The sequence below is a fragment of the Glycine soja genome, unplaced genomic scaffold, assembly GCF_004193775.1.
Source record: "Glycine soja cultivar W05 unplaced genomic scaffold, ASM419377v2 tig00104075_1_pilon_1_211038, whole genome shotgun sequence".
Classification (NCBI taxonomy): domain Eukaryota; kingdom Viridiplantae; phylum Streptophyta; class Magnoliopsida; order Fabales; family Fabaceae; genus Glycine; species Glycine soja.
This window is the reverse complement of record NW_021144383.1, coordinates 104770-120346: the sequence shown is the minus strand read 5'-3', so window position 1 is coordinate 120346 and position 15577 is coordinate 104770. Positions and strand designations below refer to the sequence as shown.

The 15577-nt window shown below is 40.5% G+C and overlaps 1 non-coding gene across 1 annotated transcript; it reads left to right on the top strand.

The window, feature by feature from the left end:
* The first annotated feature begins 1707 nt into the window (after positions 1 to 1707).
* Positions 1708 to 1814, top strand: LOC114404460. Its single transcript, XR_003664987.1, has one exon. It is a non-coding gene; the product is annotated as a small nucleolar RNA R71 (small nucleolar RNA).
* Positions 1815 to 15577: the final 13763 nt, after the last annotated feature.

Sequence of the window (15577 nt, the reverse complement as noted above, 5' to 3'; positions counted from 1 at the left end):
GGGTATTTCATAGCATCCAGAATATTAAAATGAACAGTTATATCACCAAACTCCATGGATAGTGTGCCTGCATATACATCTATCTTAGTTCTAGCAGTTTTCATAAAGGGTCTGCCTAGAATGATGGGAACTGATCCTTGAGAGAATTCATCCTCCATATTCAAAATATAAAAATCAATAGGGAAAATCAGTTCACCAACTCTAACTAAGACATATTCTATGAAACCAACAGGATGGGCAACACTTCTATTAGCTAAATGAATTACCACATCAGTTGACTGCAAGGGACCTAGAGATAGAGAATTAAAAATAGACAGAGGCATGACACTAACAAAGGCTCCTAAATCTAGCATGGCATTGTCAAACTGACTATTCCCTATAATACAAGGTATGCTGAATGTACCTGGATCTTTGCATTTTTCAGGAATTTGAGGAACAGATTTACCAATCAATGCGGAGACATTTCTGCCTATGCTAATTCGTTCACTTCCTTTAAGCTTCCGCTTATTAGTGCACAGCTCCTTCAAGAATTTAGCATATCTTGGAATTTGCTTTATTGCATCCAACAGAAGTATGTTTACCTCTACTTTTCTAAACGTTTCCAAGATCTCTTTCTCTGCCTCTTCCATTTTTTTGTTGGAAACTGCTCTTGGAGGGAATGGAAGAGGGGGAATGTGCTGCTTCTGCAAATCAGAATTACCTGTGGAAGAAGATTCACCTGCACAGAAATTGTTAGGTAAATTTTTGTCATCACCTTTTTCTGGAGTAGAGTGAAGTTTGGCAGGTTCATTTGCAGATGAGGAATGTGCTACGGGTTGAGGTCCTTGACACTGCTTTCCCGACCTCAATGAAATGGCACTGAGATTTTTGGGATTTTGGACAGCTTGAGAAGGCAGCTTGTCAGAATTCTGGGACTGTTGTTGATTCAATTGGGTAGCCAATTGTCCTATCTGATTGGTTAAGCTCTGAATGGAGGCTCTGGTCTCTTGCTGAAACTACATGTTCTGCATAGTCATTTGCCTCACAAGTTCTTCGAGGGAAGGTTGTGGAGGGGCCTCAACTGTTGGTTGTTTTTGGGGTTGTTGCTGTTGTTGGATTGGTGGAGGAATGTATGGTCTGCTTGGGCCAGCAGCATTTTGGAAGGAAGGAGCAGGCTGCTGTTGTTGTTGCTGAGGGCTGGACCATCTGAGATTAGGGTGATTCCTCCATCCAGGGTTGTATCTGTTGCTGGAGAGGTCATAATTATTCTGCTGTGGTTGATTTTGCTGCTGAGGTTGAGGAAGTCTATTGTAAATATTTGCAGCATAAGCTTCAGGCTGCTCAATTGCTCCAGGTTGCTGCATGGAAGGGCAAAGGTTTGTATGGTGGTCAGCAGAGGAGCACAAACCACAAACCTTTGCGACAGGTACAGATTTCTGATTCAAGGCCAGCTAGGTTACCAAGTTAACCAATGCATCCAGTTTGCCTTCAAGCTTCTTAGTTTCAGATGATGCAGATGGGTTTGTAGCTACCTCATGCACTCCTCTTATGACTATGGCATCATTTCTGGCGCTAAACTGCTGGGAATTGGAAGCCATCTTCTCAATTAAATTTCTGGCTTCAGCAGGGGTCATGTCTCCAAGGGCTCCACCACTGGCAGCATCTATCATACTTCTCTCCATATTACTGAGTCCTTCATAAAAATATTGGAGAAGAAGCTGCTCTGAAATTTGATGGTGGGGGCAACTGGCACATAGTTTCTTAAATCTCTCCCAGTACTCATACAGGCTCTCTCCACTAAGTTGTCTAATACCTGAGATATCCTTCCTGATGGTTGTGGTCCTAGAAGCAGGGAAATTTTTTTCTAAGAATACTCTCTTAAGGTCATCCCAACTCGTGATGGACCTTGGAGCATGGTAATACAGCCAGTCCTTTGCCACTCCCTCTAATGAATGAGGAAAAGCCTTCAGAAATATGTGATCCTCTTGGACATCTGGGGGTTTCATGGTGGAGCAGACAATGTGAAATTCTTTCAAATGTTTGTGCGGGTCTTCACCTACAAGGCCATGAAACTTTGGAAGCAAATGAATCAGTCCAGTTTTAAGAACATATGGGACATCCTCATCAGGGTATTGGATGCACAAGCTTTCGTAGGTGAAATCAGGTACAGCCATTTCCCTTAGAGTCCTCTCACGGGGTGGAGGTTGTGCCATGTTCTCAGAATGTGCAAAATCAGAATGCTCAGAATCAGAGTGCTCAAAATTATAATGCTCAAGATCAGGATGTTCAAAATCACCAATAACAGAATGCACAGATTCACCAGTAATGGAATGCTCAGAATGATCAAAAGGTATAAAATGATGCCTAACTAATCTGTGAAATGTCCTATATATCTCAGGATCAAAAGGTTGTAAGTCAGATGGATTGCCTCTAGTCATACACTACATTCAGCATGCACACAACTAGTTGCCTTGTCATGTAAATAAAGGTGTAGGTTTGAACTACAGCTACCCTCAAATGATATCCAAATGACTTGAAATTTTGTGAGCAACCTTATAAAATGATGAGAAGATAGCACAAAAATTTCAGACAAAAATTCAAAGTCTAACTATGAAAACTAAAATTGGTAGGTTAAGAAAAATAAGTGAATAAAACTTGAAAAATAAAAAACTTTTGACAGAATCGCTTTTTTTGGATGATGGAGACCTCAGCCGGCCTATGGCAGGCTGCCACAGCGTAGGAAATTTTTTTCTACCCCAAATACATATATAATAATTGCGATTCTGATAACCGGAGCAAAAGTTATGGCTGTTTGAAGTTTCGACAAACACAAAATTTGCTACTTTTTTGGAACTTTCAAATCTTACCAAACTATAGGCTCTAGCTATTTTTCCCACAAAATATAGGTTAAAAGAAGTTACCACAAAAAATTCAGCCAAAAATAACAACCCTAGCTACTAAAACTAAAAATCACAAATAATTCAGCATGGGTGGTCACTAAAATCCGTCGCTAAGGGATTTCTACTACTACTCTGGTTTGCTGCAAGCAGAAATGGTCGCTAAGTCCGTCGCAAAACACTATTCACAGCAAAACACCCAAAACTGAAATAGGGGAAACGCTTAATGGGAAAACTGAAACAGGGGAAACGCTTAATGGGAAAACTGAAACAGAACACACATTAAACAAAATACCAGGACACTAAACAACACTAACACAATACTAACAATTAAACATAAAACACGAAAGGATTAAACACACAACACTAGCTAGCTATTATGAACCTTTGGACACTACTGCCCGGCAACGGCGCCAAATTTGATCGAGGCCATACCCGAATCAAATAAACATGAAAATGCAGTAACTAGGAAGTGATCCTAGGTCGTTTCCCAACGAGCAGTGATAAACCAAATGTTCATAATATACTTGCAGTAACAGTAACGATTGGGGGAGTTTGTTTGTTTTGTGATTAAAGAGCAGAACAAGTAAACTGGAATACGAAACTACTAATATTAAAAACGGGTTGTTTCCTCTGATTCAGAAGCCATTTTCTTATCCTGGGTTATGGAGAATTTGTCCCTAACAGTCAACCACTTAATCCAACCCTATTTCAATTTACTAAGCGAAAATCAACTTAGGGTTTTCAATACGTGATTAGGCACCACATACACCAGTTAGCCCTTCGTCCATTAAGCATGAACGCAAGTTAGGCTCAGAGGCAATTAATCGAACACGAAGCGTGCACTGATTAATGTTCACGAATTTGGAATAACTGGTGAAGGGAAAACTGCCAGGAAACCACATTACAAGTGAAACCTCAAAGAGAGTTGGGCTTCGTCCTCAAAAGGAAACAACACCAGAAAATCTAGCCTTCCATGGATTCAAACAAAAACCGCAAATGAAACATGAAGCAGTAACGTAAATGAACAAAAACGTAAATGAACAGAAACGTAAATGAACAGAAATGTAAATGAAACAAAAACGTAAATGAGAGTAGAAGAAGAAGCAAGAACGAAATTGTAATTAGAAGCAGAAAATGTAAAATTGCATTACGTGAGCAGTAGCATCAAAGCAGAAGACGTAAAACCCTAAAACAAAAGCTCTGAATAATGAATAGCATAATAGAATAGCCTGGCACGAATCCCAAGGCTGCTATTTAAAAAGAGTCACTCAAAGTCACTGGGCCCTATTACAATACTCTGGCCCAAAACGAAATAAACACTGAACAACATAAAATAAAATTGCGAAATTTCGTAATTAGAAATTAACTAAGGTAAGCGCTGCTTTATTTGCCCTCTTCAAGTCCATAACCAAAATCCGGATTAAGCCCAATGTTTCATTAATTCCTAAAATTAGATTAAAAACATCAAATTAGCTAAATGAGCCCAAATAATAAAACTGCCTGATTAATTGACAATTAAGACCAATCAGTAATTAAAATGGTGCAAAAAGGGTTTAGAAAATAGAAGAAAATGATGGCACATCAACCCCCCCCCCCCCCGTTCTTAAGATAACTGAGGCCATTTGTCCAACCCTATTCTTGATAACTCACTTCACTCTAAAAAGACAAACTTTCCGGAATGATAAAATGAGGTCACATGAACGTCTTGAAAACACAGTAAATCCAATGTTTTTTTTTCTTTTTGAACCCCTTTTTTTATTTTGAAACTTATTTGTTTTCAACTTTACTCGTTGTTTTACGACACCCCCACCAACGTGCAAGACGAGTAATCTCTGATTGAACGGTCATGGAAGTCAACACTCAGGAACGCAGGTCATTTTGAGCAAACAAATCAATGGCTCGCACCCATATTCCAGTGGAAGCAGAGATGTAATTATGAGAGGATGAGGGACAAAGATGTCAAATTTATCCATTTATTTGGCGTTGTAACTGTGGCATAAACTTGAAAATCCTGATGAGTCATTAGAGACATCCAACAACAGCTTTCAAAATTGCCCCATGTGTGGTGTCGCTTGTCAATGTTAAGATTTACACGCGATTCTCCTCAAATTTCAGCCAGCCCGCATCAATTGGACCTTGCACCTTACGCTTTGAGGTCATACAGTGCTCAATGGAATGCCCCGGGGCTTCTCCATGACAAGCACGCGTTGCGTTCGAGTCGTATCCTTGGAAAAATGGAGGTTGAGGAAACCTAGCAGGGGTTATGGCTACCATTACATTATCGAGTGGACATGGGAGCAAGTCAGCATAGGACACCGGAATTGGGGTGAATTCTATAGGTTTTTTTTCGCTGCAAAACTCATTTCTTGGTTGGTGTTTTGGTTTGTGCTAAAGGTGGTGTTTAGCATTGGTCGTGTGGTAGGTGGGTTCTGTGGTTTGATTTAGGGATGGCCTTTGTGGATAACTGGCTGATGGGTAAGGAGATGGGTTGTTATTGGCTGAGTAATGACATTGTTGGGTTGGTGGGAAACTTGGCTATATAGGAAAGGCAGCCACAGCATGGGTTTCTCCCTCATTCTCATCCTCTTCATTTGCCCCAGTTTTTATCAAAGCAGGATGACCAAATTTGCCTCTTTTCAGACCCACTTCGATCCTTTTGCCGGCGAAGACCATATCCGCAAAGTTGGAAGGTGTGTAAACCACCATTTTCATAGTAGAATACTGGTAATGTGTGTACCATCACGATTATCATCTCCCTTTCCATCATTGGGGGTGCCACTTGGGCTGCCAGATCCCTCCAACTTTGGGCGTATTCTTTGAAAGATCTGTGCCCCCTTTTTTTGCACATGTTCTGTAATTGCATCCTATCCGAAGCCATTATATTGACACTGCCTAACGAAGGCAACCATTAGGTCCTTCCAAGCATGGGCTCGGGAAGGTTCCAAGTTAGTGTACCAGGTAACAGCTACCCCAGTAAGACTTTCTTGGAAGGAATGTATCAGCAATTCCTCATCTTTTATGTATGCCCCCATCTTCCGACAATACATCTTTAGATGGTTCTTGGGGCAAGTAGTCCCCTTGTACTTGTCAAAGTCCAGCACCTTGAACTTGGGAGGAGTGATGATAATGGGTACTAGGAACAACTCTCCTAGGTTAGCAAAGGCATAATCTTCACCTCTTTCAATGGCCCTGAGCCTTTCCTCTAGATGATCCAACTTTTCCATTTCTGCCATAGCATGCGGGTTTTTACTTGTTGTGGAATGCAAGAGGTGTAGCTGGGGGTGATACTGAGGGCCCTCCAAAGTGTTTTGCAGGGGTATACCACCAACTGCTTGCCCTTCAGTGGCATATCCGAGCCAAGGCTCGAAGTTGGCTAGATTGTGGTGGGGAATTTCATGTGTCTCCCCCACAGTTTAAGAGACATGTGCATGATCAGTTTGTCGGCTTTCAATGAGTATGGGAGCGGAGTTATTGACATCCTCATTGGGAATGTATGCCACATTGGGTGGTGTATAGTTGGGAGGCAAGCCATATGGTGGGAAGGCATGCTTGTTTTGAATTTGCTCATAATGGGGGGCCGCCCGTACTTCCCAATTCTTTGCCTACCATATCTACGGTTGGATGATTCATTTGGTTGAGATTAGATGGGGGCATCGGGTTCACCTTAGCAATAGTGCTGGTAGTGGCAACTGTAACTGCATTGGCTTCCATTATCTTCTTCATGCTCATCATGGCTTCCATCATTGTGGCCATTTGCTCTTTCATGGCCTCCATGTCGGCCTTTATCTGCTCTTGCACCTCCTCTACTTTACCCATTACTCTAGCTCTAGCACGGGTTCGGTAAGGGCACCGTAAAGCATGTTCTTTTCTTTTTTATAACAATGATTAAGTTTGCTTTTCTTTTTTCAAGGAAAGAATGTAATGAACAATGCAACCAATGAAAAGCATGGATGTATGTGAATGATGCATAGTTGAAGTATTGCGAATTTTTATGCAGGACATGGGGTTGAATCAATTTAGATTTTCAACATGGTCCATGAAATCTTTGTCAAGGTGGAACTGGAAGTAACATGGACATCAACAGTCCTAAATGTGTTTGGCAGTAGACGAAGCAGCGATGTAACTCGATTCATCTTTTGCCCCAATTTTTACAAGATGGTTACTTCCATACTTCAACTTGACTTGATGAAATTTTTTCGTAAAAGCATGAACTTAGTTCAACCCTATAATCCAAGGAATGGCAATTTTGATCGCCAATACTTCAACAACTTTTCATAGGGATGAATGACTCGGGCATACTTTAAGCTATGCATGGAAAATGTAATTATGAAATTGAGATGCCCGAAGAAACATCATTTCCTAGTTAACCATGCATTAGGTACCATGTTCACTCATTTTGTTTTTAAGTGAAACGGGTTTATGATCCCAACATGGTTGGCTCATGGTACCGAATATCTGCAACCAAGAATGCATCATGAATTTTCATGCTTCCATTTTTGTTTTTGTTTTGTAGAGGAAAATGCATGAAAACAACAGGTATGCAGTTTGTAGAACAAAAGTATGTTGAACGCATATGCATGATGATGTAATAACTCATGCAAAATTCGATGTTGGAATATGACAACAGACAAATGCAGGAACAATATGTTCATTATGATGCCATGAAGAGATGCTTATTCAATGCATGATATGAATGCATGCTAGAGATAAAATGCGGCAGTGATTTGATTCGCACTGATCTTTGGAGTAAAAACGCGGGATAAACTCATTTTATTTAGATAGTTTAACTAGTCAAGATCTGAGTGATAATACAAACTTCCTAGCGGTTTCTAATTATATGGGCCATTAAATCTATCATATGCTGACAATAGCCGAGAAGTCCGTGGATCTCCTCGGGGGCAGAGTAGGTGTCCGCCATTGTTTCGGCCTTGGCTAGCAATCGGGGAAGCTCTTGACTCCCGTTCAAGGTAAGAGCAAACTAGTCCATCCACATCGTTGCCTCTTGATGTAACGAGTCGATCACCCTTCCTCTAGCCTCCTTTTCCGCGTACATTTGGGCATACTCGTCCGCCACACTATGCTCATGGGCCGTAGCTAGATTTAGTTCTTCTTGGTACTTGCTGATGATAGCTAACATGTTGGTCTCTATTTCGCATAACCGCTGAGACAAGTTTCTTTTGGACCTTGAGCAAACCTTCAACTCATCTTTCAAGATCAAACTGTCTACTCGTGATTGGTCCCTTTCCTCTCTCCGGAGCTTAAGCTCGCTGTTGCTGCCCCACAGAGCCCCTCAGAACTTGTTCCGGCCGTGCTCTTCCCTACGAGCCCTCATGGTCTCTTGTTCCAAAGCCTTGGTGGTAGCTATATTTATATCTCTCAATTCGGCATTCTCCTTTTGGATTTTAAGAGCTGCTGATTTGAACCTTTCTTTAACTGTTTGAGCTTGCTTGAGTTTTGTCCTAAGGGCCTGCACCTTTTCGTCTTCCTCTGGTGCCTCAACCTCCTCCCTTTTAGCGGTTCTCAAACTCAGGAGCCAATCCAAACCTTGCACGTGGGCTTTCAACCACTTACGGTAGCCACCGATGGGCCCATTGTTACTGCCCCTGAGTTCTTTGTCCTTCTGTTGCACAACCTCCCATGCCTTGTGGGCCTTCTGAAGTGTCTCCATGTTGGTCTTATTGAAACCTCACGAAATGACAGGCACGAGCTCTTCCTCTAGTGGTGCCCCTCTCATAGGGTAGCCAAGTTGCCTTATAGCAAGAACGAGATTGTAACTGATGCAACCCCTTGTCCCCATCAAGGGAACATTCGGAAACCCTCCACACGAAATAAGAACTCCGACTCTTCCTTCTTTCCATCGAGGGAACCAGTTGATAGACGCTCCTTCTTTGTTTGCTAAGAGTTGGTCCCAATTTGTGCCTCCTTTCTCTGTGCATGAGTGATGACTTTCTAGCGGGCAAGCATGCCTTACCTCTTGGCAAAAAAGGTGCAAAACCAACCATACATAAAGAGTTGGAGTACAACAAACAATCCTCGTACTGCTCTTCTCACATCTTCGATCAAAGGTGTCATATAGGTCGGCTAGCATAGCGACAATTGGGCTTTCCTTGTGGTCATGATAGACGAGAAAAGCGTCGATCACTGCTAGGCCCACCAGCCCATCGACATTCGGAAAGAGGACTCCTCTGAAGATCAATTGTACGAGAATGTCTATGAACGGGGCCCATTCGCCTTTTCCTACCAAGATTCTGGCTTTTGCCTCCAAATATTTTCTTGGTATTCCAACCACCCCATTTCCGACTTGCTTTTTGTGGTCTAATTCCTGCGCCGAGATTTGGACTATCTTAGAAATTCTAGTTAATGAGGGATAGAACCCTGAGAAGAGGTAGGGTTTCCTTCCCCCTAGAGGGCATCCTAAGATCTCTTCAAATTCTTCTACCATAGGTGATAGCTGGAAGTCCCCAAAGGTGAAGCACCTCATCGACTGATCATAATACTGACCCTCCGTTGAATGGATGAATGCATGAAGAAATGCATATGACAGAATTCATGCGTAAAGAAATGCATATGACACAGATGCAATTTATGAATACGGGAGCCCGGGAAATTGTCTCCATATTTAAGAAGGTGGCACAGACCCTCCGTTGGTTTGCCAAAGAGAGGGGATCAAAACAGAATCCGTGCATGATGCATATGCGAAAGCCGCAACATGGGAGTGTCAAGTATGACAATATTCACAAAATATAAGCAAAAGGGTACATGACACTTATGCATGGCAGTGTGAAAAAATGGCACGCAGCGTCTCCGCTTCGTGCCCCTATTCAAGGGACCTATATGGGAGAGAGCTAAAAGGGTTTTCAGTGATAATCCCCAAGGTGGTCATATCTGATGCAATCCTACCCCGCAAGGGCATTGGATAGAAAACTCCAAGTAGATTGGGCCAGAGATGCAAGAGAAGGCCCTAGGGTTCTTATGAGCCTTAGGGTAGATTTCGGGCCCATGGGCTAAGTACGAGCCCACTTATCTTTGTAAATATTAGATTAAGGTTTCATTATTTTTGGGCCTTGTATTTAGGGCTCCATAATGTAGGTAGGGTACCTTAGAAATTTAGGATTTTTCAGCCCTTGTATTTTAGGGCACCTAGACTAGTTTTTGTATTAGGGGTAGTTTTGTAATTTCACATGCACTAAGTGGATATTTGATGTGTGTGGTTGGAAATAAATTTAATTGAATTGGTAGAAGCCCAATCCAATTAAATTTTAGAGGGGGAGGTGAGCATTTGCTTACTACACCTCATTGCCACATCATATAGTCACACTTTGTGCATGTCCTTCATGCTTTTCATGCCTCATGACACCTAAGCACACTTAGTGGAGAATCTTGGAATTGATATTGGATTAGTGGGCTGAACCATAACTAAAATTCACTAATCATAATTAGTGAAATTTTGGCTCCACAAATTCAATTTCAAATTCAAGTGAAATTTGAATTTCCCTCCAATTTTGTGTGACACTTAGGCTATAAATAGAGGTCATGTGTGTGCATTTTATTCAACTTTGATGATTTGAATATTAAACTTCAGATTTCAAAGCTCATTTAGAGCACAAAATTTCTTGCTCTTCTCTCCCTCTCCCTCTCCCTTCATTCATCTCCTTCTTCTTCCAAGCTCTTATCCATGGCCTCCTATGGTGGTGAGCTTCTTCTAGACTCATCTTCTCCTTGAAGTGGCGTCTCCTCTCTCTCTCTCCCTTTGTCCATTCCGCTGCCATTCAACTTCCAAGAAGCAAAGGAATCCATTGATGAAGAAGATCCTAGGCCTACAAGCTCCAATGGAGCTTGCATCATGTGGTATCAAGAGCATCTTCATCTAGGTGATGTTCTTTTGCTTCCTCTATCTTTTTGTTCGGTGAATTCTCTTTAATTCCTTGTTTTTCATCTTATTCTCCATGTATGTCCTTCATTGTCTTGTGGTTTGGTGCTGTTTAGAGTAGATTCAAAAAAAAATAAACCGATTAAATCTTAGATCTACACTTGTTCTTGCATTTCTATGGTTCAAATTTTGTAGATCTACTCTTGAATCTTGTTTTTGTGTTGATTTTAGGTTCTATCATTTTTCATTCATAATATTCTTGTGCTGAACCTTAGATCTAAATTTTCTTCCAAAATATTGATTAGAAAAAAAACACAAAAATCTAAGTGTAAATCACTTAATCCATGTTGTCTTAGAGTCATGTTTAGTCATAGTAATTGTCACATTATGTTCTAAGTTTGTGTTGAATTTTTATTTTGTTGATTGAATTCTAGATACATTTTTTCATGTATTCTTGTCATTCTTAGCCTATCTTTTGAATTTTGAGTCTAATTCATGCATGTTATTTAGTTCATAACATGTTCTAAATCAATTCCTAGAAGTAGTCTTGTTGTTGAACTCTTTTTTTTGTTTTCTAAGTTTCCTACATGATGCCTATGATGAAGTTGAGTTGTGGTGCTGAGTTGTGGCTGGATTTGTGAATCAAAATAAGTCTTAAGCTCTCTTGAATTGTGTTATTCAATATAATTGAGCATAAGCAAACACAAATTGTAACTATCCAAGCCTTAAGCAACATAAACACTACTCTTGATTTCTAGGTTGAAATCGCTGGTGCTGGCAGCTTGAACATACGAACTTGTATAAATTACTGGGAATCGGTCACTACGTTTTTTGAGCTGAAACTTTTACTGAATTTTCTAGACATCTGGACCAAAATAATAAAAAAGAACCAAGCGATTTGGATTAAAGGAAAAAATAAGAAAAATCTCACAAGTTGGCAGAAAAATCAGTGTCCAGGAAAAAAAATAGTGAAAGGAAAGTGTGCTTGTTGTTTTGGCTCAAAATTTGTTCTATAATTGGTGCCTATTTTATACCAATCCTAGTTCTGAAATTTCAATTGAAAATTATTGTGAAAACAAGTGCCAAAACTAGAGGTTTCTTGAGTCTTTTTTTTAGAGTTTTTCTACTCTACTCTAGAGCCATTCTAGGTTTCTCTTTGAGTCCTAGCTTGCTTTTTTTTGTGCTTTTCATTGCTTTAATTGTTGAATTATCCTTGGAAATTTGTCTTGTTAAAACTCTATTGGTTTAGCTTTCATTTCATTTTTTTTGGTCTTTGGTTATTGCTTGTCTCTTTGTTTCCTTGCTTGTGAGTTGCCATATAGGGAATTGGAAAGGAGGATTGGTGCCATATCTTGAAGAATTTGAGTCAAGAAGCAAGGGGCCAACCACCTTAAGAGCTATTGGACTAAGAAGCACTTCAAATTGAGTGAAACACTAAAGAGAGAATAGCCACCACAATTGAGGACTTTTTTTCTTTGTAATTTTGTAATTGGCAATTTGCTTTGCTTTCAAATTTTGTAACAAAAAGGCCTTTCATTGGAAGTAAGTTGGGAGCCTCCGCTAGGTCACCCTACTTCCATTTGTGTGTAATAATTTTAGGCAATTTTCCCTTAGGATAGTGAGTGTTTTGTTGGGAACCTTAAATGAGGTCATCCAAACACTCTTAGGATCCGCCTAGTTTGCATTTCTTGCACTTTAATTTCTTGCTTACTTTCATAGCTTATTTCTTTTACCCTCCATTGTCAAACCACCTAGATAGCTTGCCTTTTACCAATTAGTTTTTACCTTATCTTTCACACCTCTTTTAGTGTTTATTTTGGCTATTTTCAACCATAGTTTATTTTACCTTTTGTTTTCAAACCCCCAACAAGAAAGAACCATAACTTAGGAACCAACATGAGTCTTCATTCTTCATCTAGTGTTAATGGTGAGGGTTCTACTCCTAAGGACCCCTTGTATAAGATATTAGATGAGTTGAGATCCCTTAAGTTGTGGAAAGAAAAACAAGAGAGAAAAGAAAAAGGTAAAAAAAGAGTGGAAGAAATAAGTCAAGATGAAAGAAAGAAAATAAGAGAGGAAGAAAGAAGAAAAATAATGAAAGAAATGAAAAGAGAAAAACATGTCTCCTATAGTAGTCATAACTCTTGCAAGTGCCTAAGTGAAGAACTTCATGACTATTATGAAGGAAGGCATAGGTCACATCTTAGACCTCACTCCCATAGGAGAGAAAATGAAAGAAAACCTCAAGAGGTTAACATTAAACTCTCATACTTCCATGGGAAGGACAATGTAGAGGCTAATTTAGATTGGGAAATAAGGGTAGAGCAACAACTTAAAAGGAAGTCTACTTCAAAATCTTATGGCTCTCACTCTTATCCAAAGAAATACCAAGGTCAAGGAATCTTAGGGGTGAGACCTTCTAAGCCCAAAGATGATAAGGGGAAGACAATAGAAAAGCAACCCCTTAAGGCTAGTATGCAAGAGAAGACTAGCTCCATGAAGTGCTTTAAATGTCTTGGAAGAGGACACATTACTTCTCAATGCCCCACCAAGAAAACCATGATTATGAGGGGCCAAGACATTTATAGTAGCCAAGATGAGGCTACTACTTCACCTTCCTCTAGTAAAAGTGAAGAAGCAAAAGGGGAAGAATCTAGTGAAGAGATCTTCTCATACCCTAATTTCGTCCGGGGACCTTTGCTCGATGACGTGCGACCATTCTTTGGTCCTCGTGAGGTGCTTGGCACCCATCATTAGGCAATTTGTGAAATTCCAGGACATGCCGAAAAACCAAAAAAATATTGATGCACAATCCGTAAGTTTCCGTGACACACCGGAAATCAAATGGAAGCATCGTTGCATAATTAAGTGAGGTTCCGTAACATTCCGTAAGTCAAAAAGGGGATGATTATGTAATCCGCAAGGTTCCGTAACATTACGGAAAGAAAACAAGTATCGTTACGAAATTCGTAAGTTTCCGTAACTTTACGAAAAAAAAATCACCAAAAAACAGCAGAGGGGGTGTACTTAGTAAAAATGGGGGTGCAAATAGCACCCAGGCCCACTTGGGCCCTCCGGAATATTCCTCCAGAAGGCGGTTGCTTCTGGAGGAAGCAACCCTGCTCGCCTGGGCGAGCTGAGCTCGCCTGGGCGAGCTGGGCGGCAACCACCTCCCCTATTTTGCTATAAATAGGGGAGGAAGGCAAGAAGGAAGGGGTTCAGCCCCTTAGGCACTTCTCTCTCTTTCGAATTTGCTTGGAAAAATCGTTTCCGTGAAGAAAATCTAAGCCGAGGCGCTTCCGAAACGTTTCCGTAACGTTTTCCGTGAAGAATTTCGCAAAGGTTTCAACCGTTCTTCGACGTTCTTCATTCGTTCTTCATCGTTCTTCGATCTTCAACGGGTAAGTACCTCGAACCAAGCTTTTCGATTCATTCTATGTGCCCGTAGTGGTCCACATTGTGTTTCGTGCATTTTTATTCTCGTTTTGTTTACTTTTTATACCCCCTGTTGACGTGCTTAAGCCATTTTACTTAAGTCATTTCTCGCTTAACTTAAAAATAAAATAAATTTCCACCAAACGTTTGAATTGTATTATCCATTAACTTCGGTTAAAATAAATTCCGACCGTTCGGTCGTGCCGTAACCACGTTGGAAATCAAAAAGAGGTAAAAAATAATATAATAATCAAAAAGACATCTTTTAGTAAAATAAAGCGGAAAATCAAGTGGACGTTTTCTCTTTGGGATTTCTCATTCTTAATCGAATTGATTAATAACTAAAGTGAAACTAAAAGGCTAAAATCAATTCGCCTAGTCAAGCTCGTCCATAAAAAATAGGCTTTTGAAGTTTGTCATTTCATTTCCTCACTAAGTAAAATGGATCATTTTTAAGGTCCAACGCCTTAAAATGATCACCTCTTAAAGTAAAAAAGAATCACTTGATAAAAAAGAACTACGTAGGTCTGATTTTCTCATCCCAAATTGAGGAATACGTAGGAGCAAAGGGAAACACCCTTGTCGACCACAAAAAGAGAAAATATAAAAAGGGTATAAAGGATATAGAGACATAAAAAGGGAACATAAAAAATCAAAGTCATGTTTGCACATTCGATTAAAGGCTGCTGTCCCTTGGGGCGGACGTGTGGGGTGCTAATACCTTCCCCGTGCGTAAATACAACTCCCGAACCTTTCACTAAAATGTTCGTAGATCGCGTCTTTTCCGGTTTTTCCGACGTTTTCCTCAAATAAACGTTGGTGGCGACTCCGCGCGTATTCCTTTCGTGGAACACGCATCCCGCGAGTCTCGCGTCGCCCTCCCGCCGAAGGGTAGGTTGCGACAGTTGGCGACTCCACTGGGGACTGTTTTTTAGAGAGTTAGGCCATTTAATCTTGTGCAATGTTTTATCATGACTTTCTCCTTTGTTGGTTTCCCTTTATTTGTCTTATGTTCTTGTGTATATAAACTTTTTGTTGCTTTTAGTGTGTTTTAGAATGTATGCATGAGGTAAATATTTATTCATTTGCTGCACACAAACACTAACACTATTTGCACACACTGTGAGTGAAAAAGGGCCCTATACCCGGGTTCATGGGAACATAAGGAGTGGAGGTGAATCTGTGATCATGCTAGGTCTCCGACTTGCTTGATTACAGTGAACCCTCATCTAGAGCTTTTCTCTTTGAAAACTTATTGTTGCTAGTAGTCCCTACTGCTGCAGTATGTTCTTCGAAGGGGATGATACCTCTAGAAACCATCAAGAGAGATATGATTACCTTGGGGATTATTACTAAAAGCCTAGTTAGCTCTTTCCCTTATAGGTCCCTTAAA